Source organism: Aethalodelphis obliquidens, unplaced genomic scaffold, assembly GCF_003676395.1.
Source record: "Aethalodelphis obliquidens isolate GAN/ISIS:26980383/991018 unplaced genomic scaffold, ASM367639v1 scaffold40, whole genome shotgun sequence".
Taxonomy (NCBI): domain Eukaryota; kingdom Metazoa; phylum Chordata; class Mammalia; order Artiodactyla; family Delphinidae; genus Aethalodelphis; species Aethalodelphis obliquidens.
This window is the reverse complement of record NW_020837984.1, coordinates 9505998-9526751: the sequence shown is the minus strand read 5'-3', so window position 1 is coordinate 9526751 and position 20754 is coordinate 9505998. Positions and strand designations below refer to the sequence as shown.

The window sequence follows — 20754 nt, the reverse complement described above, 5'->3', positions numbered from 1 at the left end:
AGATACAGGTTAGAAAAAAAAAAGTTTAAACTCCCAACTACCTCACCACCAAGAAGTAACTGTTGGGCATCACCCTGCAACCCAGGCCCCATTTTTTCCACTCTTCCCGTCCCTTTCTATCATTCTGATCTACTTCACACCTACAAAGCATCCTCATTAGATTTCATTTCACAAAATGTTTTCAATGCTAAAGCAAGTTTGAAAACTACTGCTAAACACCAGGGGCAGATGAGCCTCCCTGAATCCTGATTCCTTTGTATCAGGGTCCTTCTGATCAGCCTCCAAAGGCAACCTCCTTAGCTTGGTCATTTGGGGCCTCTGCTTCTGGCCACCGTCTATCTTTGCACCCTGGGCACAGCTCTTCTATTCAAATATTTGCATTCATTTGCAAACATTTTCATTCAAAACCTGAGTTTGTCTAGCTTTATTGGCCTATGTGTCACAGCAATAGCAGCTTCCTCCGTTGCTCCACCTGAGTGCTGCGAGATCTCTGAGGCCTCTCAGAGTCACACCCGGAAATTTCACCCCATGCATTGTTTGACATGTACTCACAACATGCCACAAACACATGGCCCCTGCCATGTTCTTCCTTTCCCATGCCAGCCACCCTTATGCCCCACGTTTATGCTTTTGGCCAAGGCCACCACTCCTGTATGTACCCTCCACAAATACTGTAATGTCTTTTCTCTCGATGAGCCCAAGACTCAACCCTCAAGGTGCCAGCACTGTGTCCCCTGGAGTCCTTAAGGCACAGGTGGTAGGCCAGCTTGCACCCCTGGACTCCAGGGGACACTACTCACAGCTCTATGACTCAGATCCTTCCTCATAGCAGCTCCTTGGTCATCTGTGCTCTTTCAACAGGCTCAGACCAGAGTCCTTCCCAGTCTCCTGTCCCTGACCCCCCACAGGGCACCCTTGACAGTTTACTCATGCAAGTGCACATCCGAGAGCTATGTGTCTGGCTGTACTTGGATGTACTCAGAGGTACTTGGATATATTCTAGTCTTGCTGGTAGAAAGAGTTTAGATTCAAACCAGGAATCCCACTACATTCCCTTTAAGACCCTCAGACTTAGCACCAACCTTTATCAAATCTTCTCTGTCTCAGTCTAAATAAACTTATAAGCCTCTGTAGCAATCATGGTTGTACAACTAATTTGATAATTAATCATGTTTTCGCTTGTGACAACTCTTTTCTTTTCTCAAATTGGTGTTAAAATTTTTATTGTACTAGAAAAAATATATTTTAAAGGAATATCTTTCTGATTCTGAGGATATTGAGCAAAGATATTCCCCTTCTCTATTAGTCCTTAAGAACATAGGCATAGCTTGAATAATTTAAAAGCATCAACATTTCATGTTTATGTCTTGCTCCGTCATTGATATAAGGACCGTGGTTTTGACTGCTTTCCATTTGTAACCATGCCTGGTATTCAGTGGGCACTCATATACCAGGTGGTTCTTTCATTTTAGAGAGGTTTAAGGTTATTATTTGTACCTTAAAATAGCAGAGGATAAAAGACAAGACAAAGTAAAAGAGGACAGAAGAAGTTATACAAAACAAAAAATTCCAGAAAGAATAACCATGGAAGAAAGCTTACTTTAGCATTTTGGTGATAGGATAAAAGATTCCTGAGGTAATCTCCCTTCTTGTAGGTATTGCTTTAAATGCACATATTGAGTATCTCATTCACCCATCCCACAAATACATATTAAGCACCTACTGTGTATCAAATAGACAACACCCCTGCCCTCCAGAAACTTCCAGTCTAATAGAGAGAGGCAGAGACTAAACCAGATCCTTTCAGACTGTAGTAAGTACAATGAAGGAAATAAATAGAATGGGGAGTAAGGATGCAGCTCCTTTAGATTAAATGGTCAAGGAAGCTTTTCTGAGGAGGTGATACTTAGGCTGAAACAGATGGTTGACAAGGCAACAACTACAGGCAGAGTCAGGAAAAGAATGTTCCCAGAGCTACTACATGCAGTCCCACAGGTTGTGCACTGCCCATGCTCTCCATTCACATGGACAACAGTGGCATCCCTGAGAGTTGTGCAGCGCAGCAGCTCAGAGTGTTTCAGGCACATGTAAGTCAGTTCACTTGTATAGTTAATTTCCTTTGCTCAAGTTGACTTGCACATCTACTGACATGCACCTAGTCCATCTGGACACAATGGCAATCAAATTAACCATGTGATGGTTCAGACAAGTCAAGAAAATGACCCTCAGCAAATTGCAGGCTGGACTCGATCGATCGGCTTGTGACTATATGTTCTCCACTTCTGGAGACATGGGAGATGAGCCTAGAAATTAACACAGTTTAAGTGGGAAAAGCTTGAGGTCATTTTGGGAACCAATCCATTGTCTACTCCTATAGTCATAATGCCAGGAAAAGGAAAGATGAGTAATTGCTATCCAAGCCTAAAGCTGGTTTTCAGGGTGAGAAATCCTCCCTCTTCAGGAATGATCAAATGTGAGGTTTGGAAAATAGCCTTTATAATTACAGACTATACTATTAAGTGCACGGCAAATTAATCATTTGACTCCGTGGCATGGTGGTATCCCATAATGACAGGTTAATGGATTCCATGCTTAATTTTAAAAAAAAAGGACCATTAGACTTCTAGTAAAGTCAATACTGTAGTTCTTTGCTGGCCACAGATCCCCTGTTAAACTGGCCTCAAAAGCAAATGTATAGAGAAACTTTGAGGTTCCGAACTGGTTTAATGGGTTTCACAGAAGGGGTTCAAAGGTAGCTTTCTTGTCAATTTACAATTAGGCAATGGAGGCTTAAATAGAGCTCATATGCTGACCTCAGGCTGCTCTGGAAATGAGACATCTGGAAACTGACCCCCTGTTCCCTGAATCTCTCAGCTGATTCTACTTCCTCTCTGAACTGTGCTCATCAGTGTTTGAATCTGTCCAAGTCAGTTCTGAAGAGGAAGTTCCAGTCTCTCCTCCCCCCACACGTCTGCGTGCAGAACGTGACAGGAGTTCAGGGGGCGGGGAGCTGGCAGGATCAGAGGGCAGGATGGGGCAGAAGTAGTGCTCCTGGGCAGGCGCTGAGAATAGAGTCATGCACAACCAGGCGAAGAAAAAATGCAGGCCAGCTTTGGCAGGGGGATTATTCAAGGGCTTCCAGTTGTGGAAAGCAGGGTGGAGGTGTCCATCCACCAGCGCCAGGTGGAGCAGGGTTGTTCTGGAATATCTGATTCAAAATAGGTGGAAAGATGGGTCAGGATTCAAGACCTAAACATTGAGGGTTGAAGGACTGTAGGCTCCACATAGCTACCTAGAGCATGCTTGCGATCTTTACATATGAATCGCCTGGAACCTGGCTAAAAATGCAGATTCTGATTCAGTAAGTCTGGGGCTCTGCAGTTCTAACGAGTTCTCAGGTGATGCCAATGCTGCTGGTTTATGCATCACATGGAATACAGGGGCTACAGCACAGGGCAGGGTCCCTCCTCCTTTTCTCCTAACCATCATGGGCCCTAGAGGAACAGGGAAGCCTGGAGATTGGGCAATAGCACCACTCTTGCCCAACAAAACTGCTGACAGGACACAGCAGCCCAGAGGCTGGGAGCAGTCCAAGCCCTCTCATGCATTCCAGGGCAGGGGCTGAGCAACTGGCTGCTGGCTGAGGCTCAGAGCAGAAAGAGCCTGATCAATGGACATAAGAAAATTATCAAATTAGAAACAAAGATGGGTTATATTTGGTGAATCAGAGGGAAAAGCTTAAAAATCTCTGTCCCTTTTTAACACCTCAAATAAAAGATCCTCATCACTCCTACCCACTGTGGTCAGTGCTCTGACTGAGGTCCCTCTGCAGAGTGGAAGTCGTCAAAGTACGTTGAACAAATGCTTACCCAGGCAGAGGGTGGGCTTTATGAGCTGTTGCTCTCTCGTACTAACCTTCTAGGATAATGAAAAGGGAAGATTTCCTCCAGGGCCATTTTCCTGGGCTCTAAATTGGGTGCTTAATATATGAACTTGGCTATACGATAGCACCCTGTTGTTCAATTAAACACTAGTTTAGGTGTTGTTGTGAAGGTATTTTGTAGATGCTGTTGACATCTACAATCCGCTGATGTTAAGTAAAGGTCTTGACAGTCTGGGTGCCTCATCCAATCACTTGAAAGGCCTTAAGAGCAAAAGAGGTTTCTCTGAGGAAGAAATTCCACCTGTTAAGTGCAGCTTCAGCTCCTGCCAGAGAGTTTCCAGCCAGCTGCTCCACCCCACAGACCACAGACTTGCCATTCCCCACAATCATGGAAGCTATTTGCTTTGAATAAATCTTGTTCCGTATACATTTGATCCTCATTATTCACAGATTCTCTATTTGTGAATTTGCCTACTTGCTAAACTTTATTATAATGCCAAATTAACACTCACAGTGCTTCCACAGTTATTCCTGGACACGTGTAGAGTGGTGAAAAATTTGTCACCTGATGCAGCTGTTTTTCCAGCTGGGGTCGAACAACGTGACTCCAACTTCTTGTTCAGCTCTCAGACTGTAAACAAGTGTCCTTTACGTGGTCTATGTAGCGCCATGATTTTCATATTTTTGTGCTTTTTGTTGGCGATTTTGCTGTTTATAGTGGCTCCTAAGCATCTTGCTAAAGTGCCGTCTAGTGTTCTTAATGCCAGAAGGCTGTGATTTGCCTTGTGAGGAAATATGCTTCATTCAGACATCAGTTATAGTGCTGTTGGCTGTGAGTTCAATGTTAATGAATCAACAGTGTATATTAAGTAAGGTGTCTTTAAACAGAAATACAGATAAAACAAGGTTATATTTTGATCTGTTGAGAGGAATGTGACCAGAGGCTCACAGGAACCTAACCCTGTATTTCCCCTAGGAACAGTGGCTCAGTATTTCCTAATTCAGTGTTTGTGGGGACTTTATGGGACATAACTACCATGAATAACGAGAATTGACTCTGTGTGTGTGTGGTGGGGGAGGGCAGCATGCACGCGGGCATCCACACTACTGTTTCTGTTTCTCTGGAGGCACCCGAACTGATGCAGGTGCAGTACCACCCTCTCCTCCAGGGCTGGCTGTGCACTGCACAGATGATGAGGGCCTTTTGTCCTTTCTGCATTCAGATCTCTGACAGTATTCTGCAGAAGGAGGAAACCAGTTCACTATAAACCATCTAGTGAATGTTAACAGTCCCTTTTTAAAAGCAGTTTTTCCCTTACTGGGTCATACTTAGGGACACAAAATATACACAAAGCCCTATAATTTGGATGGTATTCCATCTCCCTGATAAAGAAAGAAGTAGGCTAGATTAGGTAATAGCTAGAATGCATTTCAGCATTTTTAATGTAATTTGGATGATAAGCCCCAAATTACTTTTCCAATATAAACCAATCAAGTCGATTCCAGTTTGAGTGACTTTACCAAAAATAAATTTCTTTATGAATGTATAAAAAGATAATTAGACTGTCTCCAAGGCATTGGGCCTATTCCCAACAATGGAGAGAAGCCAGCATGTCTCAGAGTGACATGCAGGCACCAATTTAACAACCCACTGCCCTTCCTCTCCCCACCCCAGTGGTCAGCTGTAGTCTTCTCAGAGGCTGTGGTTATGATTCTCACTTGCCTGGTCCACAGCTGCAGGCTCCATTGCTAATTCTAAATTTGTCATCTTCCATGTTGCACTGTCTGACACAGAAGGAACTGGCAAGGAGGAGTCATGTCTTAGTCAAATCCTACCCCGCTCCTGGAATACCACCCAAGCTCACACCCTCCATGGCGTGAGTCAGCTGTGCCAGCTCCGTGGATATCGTGCGCTTTTCCCCACGTGCCCACTGACACCTGAATGAGGCTTGAAAAGGCTTATAAATAATTCTCTTTTTCCTTCAAGAACACGTCACAGCTAAGACTAAGCACCGTGTATCAGCTTCCACTGATCCTGAAAGAAAATACTGTTTGAAAAAAGCTTCTTTCATGCACAGCTTCAAGAAAATCAGAACACCATTCACTTCTCAAACCACCCATAAGGTAATTCAAGTGTCAAAAAGTGTTCAACGCAAACAGAGGAAGGGGAGAGGGAGCATAATACAGTCTGAGAATTTTTTTTTGTATTCAAAAGTGTTTCCCTTTTAATGTTCAGCAATTTTCATGACATGTGAATAGTATTCTAAGCTGTTAAATGGTAGAATGGGAACTGCCTTGTCCTGTGACTATTTTTTTTTTTATAAATTTATTTATTTATTTTTGGCTGTGTTGGGTCTTCGTTTCTGTGCGAGGGCTTTCTCTAGTTGCGGCGAGCGGGGGCCACTCTTCATTGCAGTGCGTGGGCCTCTCACTGTTGTGGCCTCTCCTGTTGCGGAGCACAGGCTCCAGATGCGCAGGCTCAGTAGTTGTGGCTCACGGGCCCAGTTGCTCTGCGGCATGTGGGATCCTCCCAGACCAGGGCTCGAACCTGTGTCCCCTGCATTTGCTGGCAGATTCTCAACCACTGCGCCACCAGGGAAGCCCCGTCCTGTGACTATTGAATTGATACACTAAGTAAGAATGATATACTAAATACAATTAAAATGAGTATCACCCTTCCACCAAAAAAAAAATTGTAGAAATATATGTAGTAAACAAACTGATTGAGTCAAATTATTTCAACCAGAAAAAAAATGTCAAAAATGGCTAAACAGGACTAACTCTTATGAAGTTTGGCTTATAGGGCCCATCTCTCCCTGTGGCTCTTTGTCCTACATTTTCCCACCCTTCTGGTCACCTCCCTTCCCCCACACCAGGTGTCAGGTCCTCCTTCCCCTGCTCTCAGCTGGTTGCTCCTTTCAAAAGGATTCAATTAAGTCAGGGGTTGGAAACAACAGCCATCGGGCCAAATGGAGCCCATCTCTTGTTTTTGTAAATGAAATTTTATAGAAACCCGGCCATGCTTATTCCTTACCTCAATGGCTGCCTCTGCCTTACACTCACAAGAGTTGAGTAGCTCCAACAGAGACCTTACGGCCCACAAAGCTTAAAATATTTACTATTTGATCCTTTATAGAAAAAGTCTGCTAGCCCCTGAACCAAGTCCCTCGCACTAAGGTATTACAGTTTTAATATGTTACTTCTCCAGGAGAAGAGATCCATTACTTGGATTTTAATAGGAGGTAACTTCTTAATTTAAAGAAAGTAATGGCTAATAGCAGGCTTCTACTCACCGGCAGTGGGATACTCAGGAGATACTTTGGGGTAGGGGCATTTCTTAAGTTCAGTTACTATCTATTCCACCTGCCCATCAACCCAGTTGTGGGACCACCTACTGAGGATTTTGATAAAGGGTTACAATTGTTTGGAGAAAGACTTGAAAGCGAGGTCGGTCTGAAAGCAGTTTGGGACTGCTGCAGCTGGCATTGTGGAGAGGAAAACACACAACCCAAGAGATTATAATTTGTCTCCGCCTGACTCAAATGTTTATTCTTATCACTTAAAGACTAACAAAAACATTCTGAGGTCCAGTTAAAGAGAGTCAGATTCCTGACTTTGGTTGTCCCCTAATCTTTTGCCTTTTTACTTTTCACAGATATCTAACTTCACAAAAATAAATCTTCTTTATGGCACACCAAAGATTTTCTCTCTGAAGTTCCCATGAGCGGTGTTATTTATCTATAAAGAAGTCTCCTCCAAGAAAGCAGCAACAGCGAGCTCATGGTGCAGCCTTTCTTCCAGAACTGAGGGGCTCGATTCTCACTGGCATTATTAGGCAGACTTCATGAAACTTTGAAATGGCCGCTGTACCAAATGGAAACAGAGCATCTGGTTTCCCATCTCAAGGTGATGCACGGGATTGATGGTCACTCCTAACATTCGTTTGTTCAGTATATTACATCCGAAAATGTTCTCCTAAACATTCTCTTGTTTAATTCTCAGGACAATCCTTTGACATGAAAATTGTCATCCCCTTTTTACAGGTAAGGAAATGAAGGATGTGAAGGGTTAAATGACTCACCCTAGATCAAACAGCTGTTGAAGGTGGATTCAGAAGAAAAAGTCAGGTCTTCAGAGTTCTCTCAGGGTAGGGGTTTATTCTCTGAGCTCATGCTGGAGGAAATCGGGGGCCTCGTCAAGAGCAGTGAGACTAGTGCAGTCGTTTGTGGAAGTCTTGAAGGTCACGGTTTTGTCACTTCCGGTACAAGAGTGGTAAGTGGCAGCCTAAAGAGGTAGAGGCTTCATTCAGATGTGCCTATGAGCTGCCCAAGGTGAGCACCAGGATGTCATCCCACACGGTTCCTGGACCCTCCTGGGATGGGGCTCATATAGCACTAGCACTTCAGCGGGGCTTTGTGCAAAATAGAAAATGGCAGGCCAATTATACAAAGGTGCTCCTTCCCTCAGCTGACTCAGCCCTGGGCCAGGCCTCAGCTCAGCAAGCTGAGTGGGCTAGATCCAGCCCCTGCTCGAGTCCCTCACCCAGAAAAGGCATCATTGCCCAGGCACAGCTGGTACAACCATCCTGGGCCCACCCAGTTCAGAGAGCTCCCTTCACCAAGAGGGGATGTTTCTCAAAGGAAAGATAACCTTACTGAGAAGAACTGAATCCATACGGGACCATAAACACTGCACAGTTTACCAAGAAGGTGCCAGTTACAGTCTAAACTTAGTATGGTTTGGGTAGTGAGGACAGTCTTTCTGAGCTGGAGAACTAGAGCTGGTCCCAGTCCAGCTCATCTCCCTTACCTGGTCCTCCCTCTTAGCTAAGCCCCTCTCTGTATCCCACTCAAGCCCATTTCTCCCATTAATTTAAGTGCTGCCTCACTGAATGGAAACTTCCTTGAACTGGAGGGAACACACAGCTAGCAGAAGGGTGTAATTATTCTTTGTGAGTGGATGGGTGGCCACCCCCTCCAGCATGTCTCTGTCACACCAAGACAGGCAACCCTGCTGGGCTAGGACATCTCCTCCAAGACTACACATTTCCAAGACACCAGCTGCCATCAGAACATCCTGGGTCTCTCCCCGTTCCTCCTCTAAATGTTCTTGGGAGCCCATATCATCCTCTAGGCCACTGGGCAAAGTCCAGCTGAGCTCATTAATCATATACACTCACCTTTCCTTGCTCAGAAATCAAAGGCAGCAAGAGCTCACAATCCTCCGTTGAATTGTGTTTTCATAGGATTTGAAGGAAGAATGGATCCAAGAGCAAAAAGGCAGCTCCACCTAACCCTGGGAAGGACCGGTAAGCAACTCAGGGTGCAGCTACTAAGAAAGCAGGAGGAAAGTGAGCTGGAAGCTACTTTTCTTCATGTAGAAATGAATCCTCAGACTAAAAGTTTCAATTTACACTGAACACATTCAATTTTTTTAAATTAATTTTTATAGGAGTATAGTTGCTTTGCAATGTTGTGCTAGTTTCTTGCTGTACAGCGAAGTAAATCAGTCATATATATACATATATCCACTCTTTTTTCGATTTCCTTCCCATTTAGGTCACCACAGAGCATTGAATAGAGTTCCCTGTGCTATACAGTAGGTTCTCATTAGTTATCTGTTTTATACATAGTTGTGTATATATGTCAGTCCCAATCTTCCAGTTCATCCCACCCCCACTTCCCCGCCTTGGTAACCACACGTTTGTTCTCTACATCTGTGACTGTATTTCTGTTTTGCAAATAAGTTCATCTCTACCGTTTTTCTAGATTCCACATATAAGCGATATTATATGATATTTGTTTTCCTCTTTCTGGCTTACTTCACTCTGTATGACAGTCTCTAGGTCCATCCACGTCTCTGCAAATGGCACAGTTCCATTCCTTTTTATGGCTGAGTAATATTCCACTGTGTATAAATATGTACCACATGAACACATTAAATTTAAAGGTGCCTTGCCTTGCACTTATACAGTGTGCCAAAAGGGGTGCTGAAATCATTTCCAGTCTTGTTCTGATAACTACTACCACCATGGTCCACATAAAAATGGTTGAGCAAGTGAGTATGTTTCAACTTGCCGTCACCTTTTCTTTTTTTTTTTCCCCGCCACCACGAACTGCCCGCCCCCCACTTTCCCCCCTTGGTGTCCATACATTTGTTCTCTACACCTGTGTCTCTATTTCTGCCTTGCAAACCGGTTCATCTGTACCATTTTTCTACATTCCACATATATGCGTTAATATATGATATTTGTTTTTCTCTTTCTGAGTCACTTCACTCTGTATGTTAGTCTCTAGGTCCATCCACATCTCTACAAATGACCCAATATCGTTCTGTTTTTACGGCTGAGTAATATTCCATTGTATATATGTACCACATCTTCTTTATCCATTCGTCTGTCGATGGGCATTTAGGTTGCTTCCATGACCTGGCTATTATAAATAGTGCTGCAATGAACATTGGGGTAGATGTGTCTGTTTGAATTACGGTTTTTCTCTGGGTATATGCCCAGTAATGGGATTGCTGGCTATAAGGTAATTCTATTTTTAGTTTTTGAAGGAACCTCCATACTGTTCTCCATAGTGGCTGTATCAATTTACATTCCCACCAACAGTGCAAGGAGGTACCTTTTCTCCATAGCCTCTCCAGCATTTGTTGTTTGTAGATCTTCTGATGATGCCCATTCTAACTGGTGTGAGGTGATACCTCATTGTAGTTTTGATTTGCATTTCTCTAACAATTAGTGATGTTGAGCAGCTTTTCATGTGCCTCTTGGCCATCTGTATGTCTTCTTTGGAGAAATGTCTATTTAGCTCTTCTGCCCATTTTTTGATTGGGTTGTTTGTTTTTTTAATATTGAGCTGCATGAGCTGTTTATATATTTTAGAGATTAATCCTTTGTCCATTGATTCATTTGCAAATACTTACTTCCATTCTGAGGGTTGTCTTTTTGTCTTGTTTATAGTTTCCTTTGCTGTGCAAAAGCTTTTAAGTTTCATTAGGTCCCATGTGTTTATTTTTGTTTTTATTTCCATTACTCTAGGAGGTGGGTCAAAAAATATCTTACTGTGATTTATGTCAAAGAGTGTTCTTCCTATGTTTTCCTCTAAGAGTTTTACAGTGTCCAGTCTTATATTTAGGTCTCTAATCCATTTTGAGTTTATTTTTGTGTATGGTGTTAGGGAGTTTTCTAATTTCATTCTTTTACATGTAGCTGTCCAGTTTTCCTAGCACCACTTATTGAAGAGACTGTCTTTTCTGCATTGGCTCTCCTCGCCTCCTTTGTCATAAATTATTGACCATAAGTGCATGGGTTTATCTCTGGGCTTTCTATCTTGTTCCATTGATCTATATTTCTGGTTTTGTGCCAGTACCATATTGTCTTGATTACTGTAGCTTTGTAGTATAGTCTGAAGTCAGGGAGCCTGATTCCTCCAGCTCTGTTTTTTACCCTCAAGATTGCTTTGGCTATTCGGGGTCTTTTGTATTTCCTTACAAATTTTAAGATTTTTTTTTTTATAGTTCTGTAAAAAATGCCACTGGTAGTTTGATAGAGATTGCATTGAATCTGTAGATTGCATTGGGTAGTATAGTCATTTTCACAGTATTGATTCTTCCAATCCAAGAACATGGTATATCTTTCCATCTGTTGGTATCATCTTTAATTTCTTTCATTAGTGTCTTACAGTTTTCTGAATACAGGTCTTTTGTCTCCCTAGATTTTTTATTCTTTTTGTTACAATGGTAAATGGGAGTGTTTCCTTAATTTCTCTTTCTGGTCTTTTGTTGTTAGTGTATAGGAATGAAAGAGTTTTCTGTGCATTAATTTTGTATCCTGCAACTTTACCAAATTCAATGATTAGCTCTAGTAGTTTTCTGGTGGCATCGTTAGGATTCTCTATGTCTAATATCATGTCATCTGCAAATAGTGACAGTTTTATTTCTTCTTTTCCAATTTGTATTCCTTTTATTTCTTTTTCTTCTCTGATTACTGTGGCTAGGACTTTCAAAGCTATGTTGAATAATAGTGGTGAGAGTGGACATCCTTGTCTTGTTCCTGATCTTAGAGGAAACGGTTTCAGTTTTTCACCATTGAGAATGATGTTTGCTGTGGGTTTGTCATATATGGCCTTTATTATGTTGAGGTAGGTTCCTCTATGTCCACTTTCTGGAGATTTTTTTTTATCATAAATAGGTGTTGAATTTTGTCAAAAGCTTTTTCTGCATATATTGAGATGATCATATGGTTTTTATTCTTCAGTTTGTTAATATGGTGTATCACTTTGATTGATTTGTGTATACTGAAGAATCCTTGCGTCCCTGGGATAAATCCCACTTGATCATGGAGTATGATCCTTTTAATGTGTTTTTGAACTCTGTTTGCTAGTATTTTGTTGAGGATTTTTGCATCTGTCTTCATCAGTGATATTATTGCTTTTTTTCATAGTGATATATTGCTTTTTTTGTAGTATCTTTGTCTGGTTTTGATATCAGGGTGATGGTGGCCTCATAGAATGAGTTTGGGAGTGTTTCTTCCTCTGCAATTTTTTGGAAGAGTTTGAGAAGGATGGGTGTTAGCTCTTCTCTAAATGTTTGATAGAATTCACCTGTGCAGCCATCTGGTCCTGGACTCTAGTTTTTTGGAAGATTTTTAATCACAGTTTCAATTTCATTACTTGTGATTGGTCTGTTCATATTTTCTGTGTCTTCCTGTTTCAGTCTTGGAAGTTATACCTTTCTAAGAATGTGTCCATTTCTTCCAGGTTGTCCATTTTATTGGCATAGAGTTGCTTGTAGTAGTCTCTTAGGATGCTTTATATTTCTGTGGTGTCCGTTGTAACTTCTCCTTTTTCATTTCTAATTTTATCGATTTGAGTCCTCTCCCTCTCTTTCTTGATGAATCTGGCTAAAGGTTTATCAATGTTGTGGATCTTCTCAAAGAACCAGCTTTTAGTTTTATTGATCTTTACTATTGTTTTCTTTGTTTCTATTTCATTTATTTCTGCTCTGATCTTTATGATTTCTTTCCTTCTACTAACTTTGGGTTCTGTTTGTTCCTCTTTCTCTGGTTCCTTTAGGTGTAAGGTTAGATTGTTTATTTGAGATTTTTCTTGTTTCTTGAGGTAGGTTTGTATAGCTATAAACTTCCCTCTTAGAACTGCTTTTGCTGCATCCCATAGGTTTTGGATCGTCGTGTTTTCATTGTCATTTGTTTCCAGGTATTTTTTGATTTCCTCTTTGATTTCTTCAGTGATCTCTTGGTTATTTAGTAACGTATTATTTAGCCTCCATGTGTTTGTGTTTTATACGTTTTTTTCCCCCTGTACTTTATTTCTAATCTCATAGTGTTTTGGTCAGAAAATATGCTTGGTATGATTTCAATTTTCTTAAATTTACTGAGTCTTGATCTGTGACCCAAGATGTGATCTATCCTGGAGAATGTTCTGTGTGCACTTAAGAAGAAAGTGTAATCTTCTGTTTTTGGATGCAATGTCCTGTAAATATCAGTTAAATCTATCTGGTCTATTGTGTCATTTAAAGCTTGTGTTTCCTTATTAGTTTTCTGCCTGGATGATGTGTCCATTGGTGTAAGTGAGGTGTTAAAGTCCCCCAGTATTACTGTGTTATTGTAGATTTCCTCTTTTATAGCTGTTAGCAGTTGCCTTACGTATTGAAGTGCTCCTGTGTTGGGTGCATATATATTTATAATTGTTATGTCTTCTTGGATTGATCCCTTGATCATTATGTAGTGTCCTTCCTTGTCTCTTGTAACATTCTTTATTTTAAAGTCTATTTTATGTGATATGAGTATTGCTACTCCAGCTTTCTTTTGATTTCCATTTGCATGGAATATCTTTTTCCATCCCCTCACTTTCAGTCTGTATGTGTCCCTAGGTCTGAAGTGGGTCTCTTGTAGACAGCATATATATAGGTCTTGTTTTTGTATCTATTCAGAGAGCCTGTGACTTTTGGTTGGAGCATTTAATCCATTCACATTTAAGGTGATTATTGATATGTATGTTCCTATTACCATTTTCTTAATTGTTTTGGGTTTGTTTTTGTAAGTCCTTTTCTTTTTCTTTTTTTTAACATCTTTATTGGAGTATAATTGCTTTACAATGGTGTGTTAGTTTCTGCTTTATAACAAAGTGAATCAGTTATACATATACATATGTTCCCATATCTCTTCCCTCTTGTGTCTCCCTCCCTCCACCCTCCCTATCCCACCCCTCTAGGTGGTCACAAAGCACCGAGCTGATCTCCCCGTGCTATGCAGCTGCTTCCCACTAGCTATCTATTTTACGTTTGGTAGTGTATATATGTCCATGCCACTCTGTCACTTTGTCACAGCTTACCCTTCCCCCTCCCCATATCCTCAAGTCCATTCTCTAGTAGGTCTGGTTCTTTTCTTCTCTTGTGTTTCCCACTCAGAGAAGTTCCTTTAGCATTTAGAGCTGGTTTGGTGGTGCTGAATTCTCTTAGCTTTTGCTTGTCTGTAAAGCTTTTGATTTCTCTGTCAAATGTGAATGAGATCCTTGCTGGGTAGAGTAATCTGGGTTGTAGGTTCTTCCCTTTCATTACTTTAACTATATCTTGCCACTCCCTTCTGGTTTGTAGAGTTTCTGCTGAGAAATCTGCTATTAACCTTATGGGAGTTCTCTTGTATGTTATTTGTCGTTTTTGCCTTGTTGCTTTTAATAATATTTCTTTTTCTTTAATTTTTGTCAGTTTGATTATTATGTGTCTTGGCATGTTTCTCCTTGGGTTTATTCTGCCTGGGACTCTCTGCGCTTCCTGGACTTGGGTGGCTATTTCCTTTCCCATGTTAGGGAAATTTTTGACTATAATCTCAAATATTTTCTCGGGTCCTTTCTCTCTCTCTTCTCCTTCTGGGACCCCTATAATGTGAATGTTGGTGTGTTTAATGTTGTCCCAGAGGTCTGTTGACTGTCTTCATTTCTCTTCATTCTTTTTTCTTTATTCTGTTCCATGGCAGTGAATTCCACCATTTTGTCTTCCAGGTCACTTATCCATTCTTCTGCCTCCATTATTCTGCTATTTATTCCTTCTAGTGTATTTTTCATTTCAGTTATTGTATTGTTAATCTCTATTTGTTTGTTCTTTAATTCTTCTAGGTGTTTGTTCTTTAATTCTTCTAGGTCTTTGTTAAACTTTTCTTGCATCTTCTCAATCTTTGCCTCCATTCTTTTTCTGAGGTCCTGGATTGTCTTCACTATCACTATTCTGAATTCTTTTTCTGAAAGGTTGCCTATCTCCACTTCACTTAGTTTGTTTTTCTGGGGTTTTATCTTGTTCCTTCATCTGGTACATAGTCTCTGTCTTTTCATTTTGTCTATCTTTCTGTGAATCCTATTACCTTTTCTACACCCCTCCCTTTAAATCTCTATTTTCTTCCATAATTCAGATTTGGGTTTTCATTCTTTTGTTATAAGGTTTGGGGTGTAGTTATCTTTTTTATGACATAATATTATATGGTGCAGATAGTGGCCCTAGATCCCTTACCATCAACTCTTGACGAGTAATGAGGTATCTAGAGAACTTTGACATTTTACTGTGCTTTCAGGAGTATATCCTACTCCAGGTTAGATTGCCTTTCTGGTATTTACCTGCATCCATTCAGCCAAGATTATGTAGGTAAAATATAACCAAAGTATGTTTTCTGATGACATAAGAGTTTGTGAAAACAATTTATAAGAGGGTTGTGGTTTTTTAAAATGATTTTACAAAAAACAGCCTTTTGATATTATGTATAAATACAGTCAGCAATGGGAGAGTAAACTCTACTCCCCTTTCTGTGATGACAGCAGCTGCCATAATAATTGTGCTAAAACTATCCGATAGACAAGCCAGTAGTGTTCAACTAATCCAGCTGCATACTATGAATTGAAGACTATATTAGAAAACAACCATTACTAGAAAATAACTGACTGGCATACAGTCAAAATGCAGAACAGAGAATTTTGTCAAGGTTGCTTCTTTGTAACCAACCAAAGATAAACTAGAATTTATTGATGTGCTATTGCACATCACAAAATCCGAGGTAGGAAAAATAGATAAATATGTAGTTCTGGAAAATATTAACAGAGAGTGTCTTAATTAAGGCTGCTATAACTAAGTATATAGACTAGGATGCTTATAAACAGTAGAAATTTATTTCTCACAGTTCTGAAGCCTGGAAGTCTGACATCAGGATGCTGGCATGGTCAGGTCCTGGTGAGGGTCCTCTTCTGGATTGCAGACTGTCATCTTTTCCTTGTAACCTCACATGGTGGTGAGCAGAGAGAGGAGGCAAGCTCTCTCATGACTGTTACAAAGGCACTAATCCCATTCCTGAGGGCTCCATCCATATGACCTCATCTAATTCTAATTACCCCCCAAAGGCCCCACCTTCTAATACTATCACATTGTGGGGATAGGCTTTCAACATATGAATTATGGGGAACATAAACATTCGGTCCATAGGTGGAGGGCATCCAGGAATATTAAAATACAGCAAGCAAGGTTTGATCGCTTCACCCCTAGCACACTACTGGACAAAGAATAGGTGCTCAGAGAATGGCTGTTAAGGTAAATCAAGTTATTCTTTTCTGTAAATGGTGTGGTTATATATCTACAAATTGAGTAATTTGTGTGATGATCTAGAGGCAGATCATATTTCACTGTCAATTTCCTTCAAAATATGTTAATAAATATTCTTAGCCAATAGGCCATTTCCAGAAGAATGGATTTATATCACCAAAAAGCCATCAATGGTGCAAAATTACTGAAGTTTTACTATCACCAAGGAAGAGGGTTTTAATTTCCCACACTGGAAATACTAAGAAAAAAAAACCTCTTTCAAGGCATTTTTGGTATGGAGAGAATTTCAAGAAATTGTCAAATAGGGTAAAGGTGGGAGGAGTCCTACCTAAGACTCACTTCCTGTAATTCATACAGTTCCCAGACTTTCCTCTCCTGCAGACACCCGCAGGGCAGCTGCTTGCATTTGAGGCCTGCCGGCTTCCACGAAATGCTCCTGGCTATGCTCTGTGGCCGGGTGTCCCACTCTGACAGGTCAGTGTACAAAAGCTGTGAGCAAACAATGGGGCCTCTGCTTTTGCTTTCAAGCTGTCTGGGGGAAAATGCTGACGTGTCTTGCTACCCGTTCCTGTCTCTGTCTTCCTGTTGATCTGTGTGTGCTTTTATAACCTCCTCACTTATGACTCATTCCACTTCATCCCAAAAGAATAATGGAAAGGAATAACGAATTCAGACAACCTGTTAGTACCAGTTCAGGTGAACCTTAAGTAAGGCAGCCCAGAGTCAAAATTCTGGATTTAAAAAGATGATGGACAAATTATGGGGTGATTGTTTACACTAAAAACAGTTTTGGAACACAGAAGGATAAAGCTGTGATGGAGTCTTAGAAATCATTCATTGCCCTCACCTCTGATTTTGTAGATGAGAAAATCGAGCCCACAGAGGGAAAATGACCAGGCCAATGACCTTCTCATTCCTAACTCATACTTTTCAGAAAGGAAAGTTTTGTCACAGGAATTTTCATTTTTTAGAGCAAGCAAAATATGATTTCATTTGAAAATATTTATCTTATACACACATTCCTGGGAAAATACCTATGTATAGTGAAGGACCATGGCTCATGAAAAAGAGTGTGAATTTGTGTGGTACCACATTTATATATGTGGTTCTAAACCCTAAAATAATGGACCCTATTCCACATCTAGAGCAGTTTTCATACTTTCTATTAACAACTTATGTTTGAGATAAATACATATTATGAACAGAACCACCCAAATAGGCAATTAATGAACATTTTGGGGTTATATATTGACATAAATATATTTTTAAACCTTGAGAGGAGACAAAGTATTAACAAAGTCAAGGTCACCTCATTTGTTCTTTTTTTTTTTAATTTATTGTTTGCTGCGTTGGGTCTTCGTTGCTGCTCATGGGCTTTCTCGAGTTGCGGTGAGCAGGGGCTACCCTTCGTTGTGGTGCACGGGCTTCTTGTTGCAGTGGCTTCTCTTGTGGCAGAGCATGGGCTCTAGGCATGTGGGCTTCAATAGATGTCCCACGTGGGCTCAGTAGTTGTGGCTTGTGGGCTCTAGAGTGCAGGCTCAGTAGTTGGGGCGCACGGACTTAGTTGCTCCGCGGCATGTGGGACCTTCCCGGACCAGGGCTCGAACCCATGTCCCCTGCATTGGCAGGCAGATTCTTAACCACTGTGCCACCAGGGAAGCCCCACCTCATTTGTTCTTGGTAACCTTGATGGGCATCCTCTCAACTGCCTTCTTAACACTTTCTAGCATCATCTCTACAACTTGCCTGTGATTTTTCAGGTAGCAGCTGTGTGAGCAACTAGTCACACGCATGTCCACAGGCTTGTGCGCGCGCACACACACACACACACGATGCTTCTAGGAACAAAAGCTGGCACAGAACATTAACTCAATTCCATAGAAAGGAAAATGCTTTTCTTTCTTTCTTTTTTAAACCTTGGTGCAGGCACCCTTCTTAGGGGCACGCTGTCAGTCTGGGCTTTTGTCCTGCCCGGCTGCTGATTTTTTAATGCATGCTGAAAGTGCCACTCCTGCAAACGCACTCCATGGAGGCCATTTTGGCTTGCTGCCACCTGCCTTCCCTGGATTAAGAAGCGCGGATCCATTGCTATTATGGAGCCTGAAGCAGAGCCAAGAAGAAATCTCAGAGGGCCCTCTCCCCAGACATATGCGAGTAGAATAAAAATGGGACACAAATGATGGCACGAAGCCTCCAGCACTCCTGGGGCAACGTGGGGGGCTGTGTTGTAGGCTAGGAGGATGTTCTGGTTCTTGGGAGAGAAATGAAATGAAAACATGTTATTCTTTACATATGAAGTTCCTTCAGACCTCTTATCAACAGGGTGGGCCTTTTTCTGTTGTTTACTCTCAGAGAGGGACTTGGAATCCCTTATAGCAAACGTACACATTCCAGGCTGTCAGGGCTGAGTTGAGAAGTGTCTCCATGACTTTCTAGTTACCCAGGGTGCATATCCTGCTAATCAGGTAACAGAAGGAGCAATCAAATACATTCATTTATACTAAAGTGTTAGAGACTTGATGTGTTACTCCTCCCAGAGGTACCTACACTCCAGAGGTAGCTGCTTTCCAGAGGCCCGTGGAGAGCAAACAATATTTAACCTAAAGGAATATACAGAACTAATGGTAGAAGTTCAGGCATGAGCACTTTTAAATTGCCCTACCCAGGAAACCATCTATCAATATAAGGGTGGATCTAAATATATGTCTGATGCGGTGACAGGAAAAAAAGGGAGTGTCATACATAGCAAACCTAGAAGGTTAAGTCGTGACTTCTGCTATTTTTTTCTTCCTCCTTCCCTTACCAATCATTCTAGCCCTCGTAATGGTTCCTGCAACTTCACACGTCCAATGCCTTTGCCCCATGACTAAACCAGTTCTGAAGACGCAGCAAAGCATGTCACATGTTTTATTAGTAAAAATAAATTCAGTGCTGAGTTCAGTGCACAGTGAAATTAGGCGTCAGAAACAATGGCCCAGAATAGAATAAAATAGCAAAAGGTTCAGGGGAAAATGTCAGGCTACACAAGAGCTATATGAATAACACGCAAAGCTGCAGGAATCACTAATGTTTTTATGAGAAAGAAGGATACTTAAGCTATGATGCTTGATTGTTTTTTCCTTTTATTATGAGAGTAAAAAGTGAAAAAAAATCCATTTGGTTGTATCAGGGTCAGAGAATTTACCAGATATTTGCTGACCAACAGCCTCTCAGGGTCTGTCATTCCTTCAGTTCCCTGCATCATCACCTTTTACTGTGCTTTGGCTCCAGCAAGACACAATCAGAGCGATTCTACTTCAGTGCAGTGCCGGGGCGGGTGGAGTGGTCCACCCCAGAGGCCCATCCAGGGGTTCATGGCCTGGAGAACACTTAAAAAACAACAATAAAACCAGCTAAAAAGCCAGTCTGCTTTCTATTATCACCATGGCAAGCAATTCTAAACAATGTCAGTAATAAACTGCTCTCTCTTCACCAAAAAAAAGTCTTTTGTTGGTCTAGTTTCCAAACAATTGCTCTTGAGTTTTAACAACATAAATGTAAGCTTCAGTTTAGCACATTTTTTATTGCTTTTCCTTTAGTAAACATATTCTACATGGAAGTTGATCCAGAGAATTAACTCTGTGCATTTATCTTGAGAGTGAGTACATAAGAAAGCTTGCTTTGGCCACAAGTGTCCAGCCTGTGTGTCCTTCAAATTCCTGCGTTCAAACAATTGATTCACAATACATAACGATAGCACAGTGATTGTAAAGACAAACAGAACTTGAGTTACTTCAATTCTGTCATTCTCTTTGACCACTTGGAGTTTTTATTGTGTTTAAAGTTTCTGGGGTTTACTGTGAAATGGGATTTTTATGCATTTCTCCCAAATGTGGCCTTATGTTGAAGACTTCCTATTTATTTAAACTGTTGTTCATGTGAAAGAAACCTTCCAAAATTAAAATTTCTAATGAAAAGTATTCTTTGATCAAAGGTGGATCGACACATCATGAATATGGGAAGAAAAACAAGTTTGACAACGTCACTGACAAATTTGCAGAAGTTAATTGCAAAAACAGACACTGTAACATTATTATTCATTACTGTAAAAGACCAGTAGGTAGGTCTAAGTTTTCATCTCTTTCTTCAAAAATACATTAATGAAATTGAAAATATTACTTCATAACTCTTCCTTTTTTAGATTGTGATGTTTATTTTATTTTTTTAATTGATATGGCACAAAGTTTCATAAAGTAAAATTTCTTTAATGACTATGATTATTGGTTTCATTG

At 41.0% G+C, this 20754-nt stretch overlaps 1 long non-coding RNA gene across 1 annotated transcript in view; it reads left to right on the top strand.

Moving 5' to 3' along the window:
* Nucleotides 1–20754, top strand: part of LOC113633571 (uncharacterized) — a 119515-nt gene that overhangs the window by 98231 nt on the left and 530 nt on the right. Inside the window, exons 7-11 of the long non-coding RNA XR_003438251.1 lie at nucleotides 5871–6007; nucleotides 7539–7789; nucleotides 7886–7926; nucleotides 9129–9191; nucleotides 20457–20582. This is a non-coding gene — a long non-coding RNA (uncharacterized LOC113633571). The remainder of the gene's footprint in view (nucleotides 1–5870; nucleotides 6008–7538; nucleotides 7790–7885; nucleotides 7927–9128; nucleotides 9192–20456; nucleotides 20583–20754) is intronic.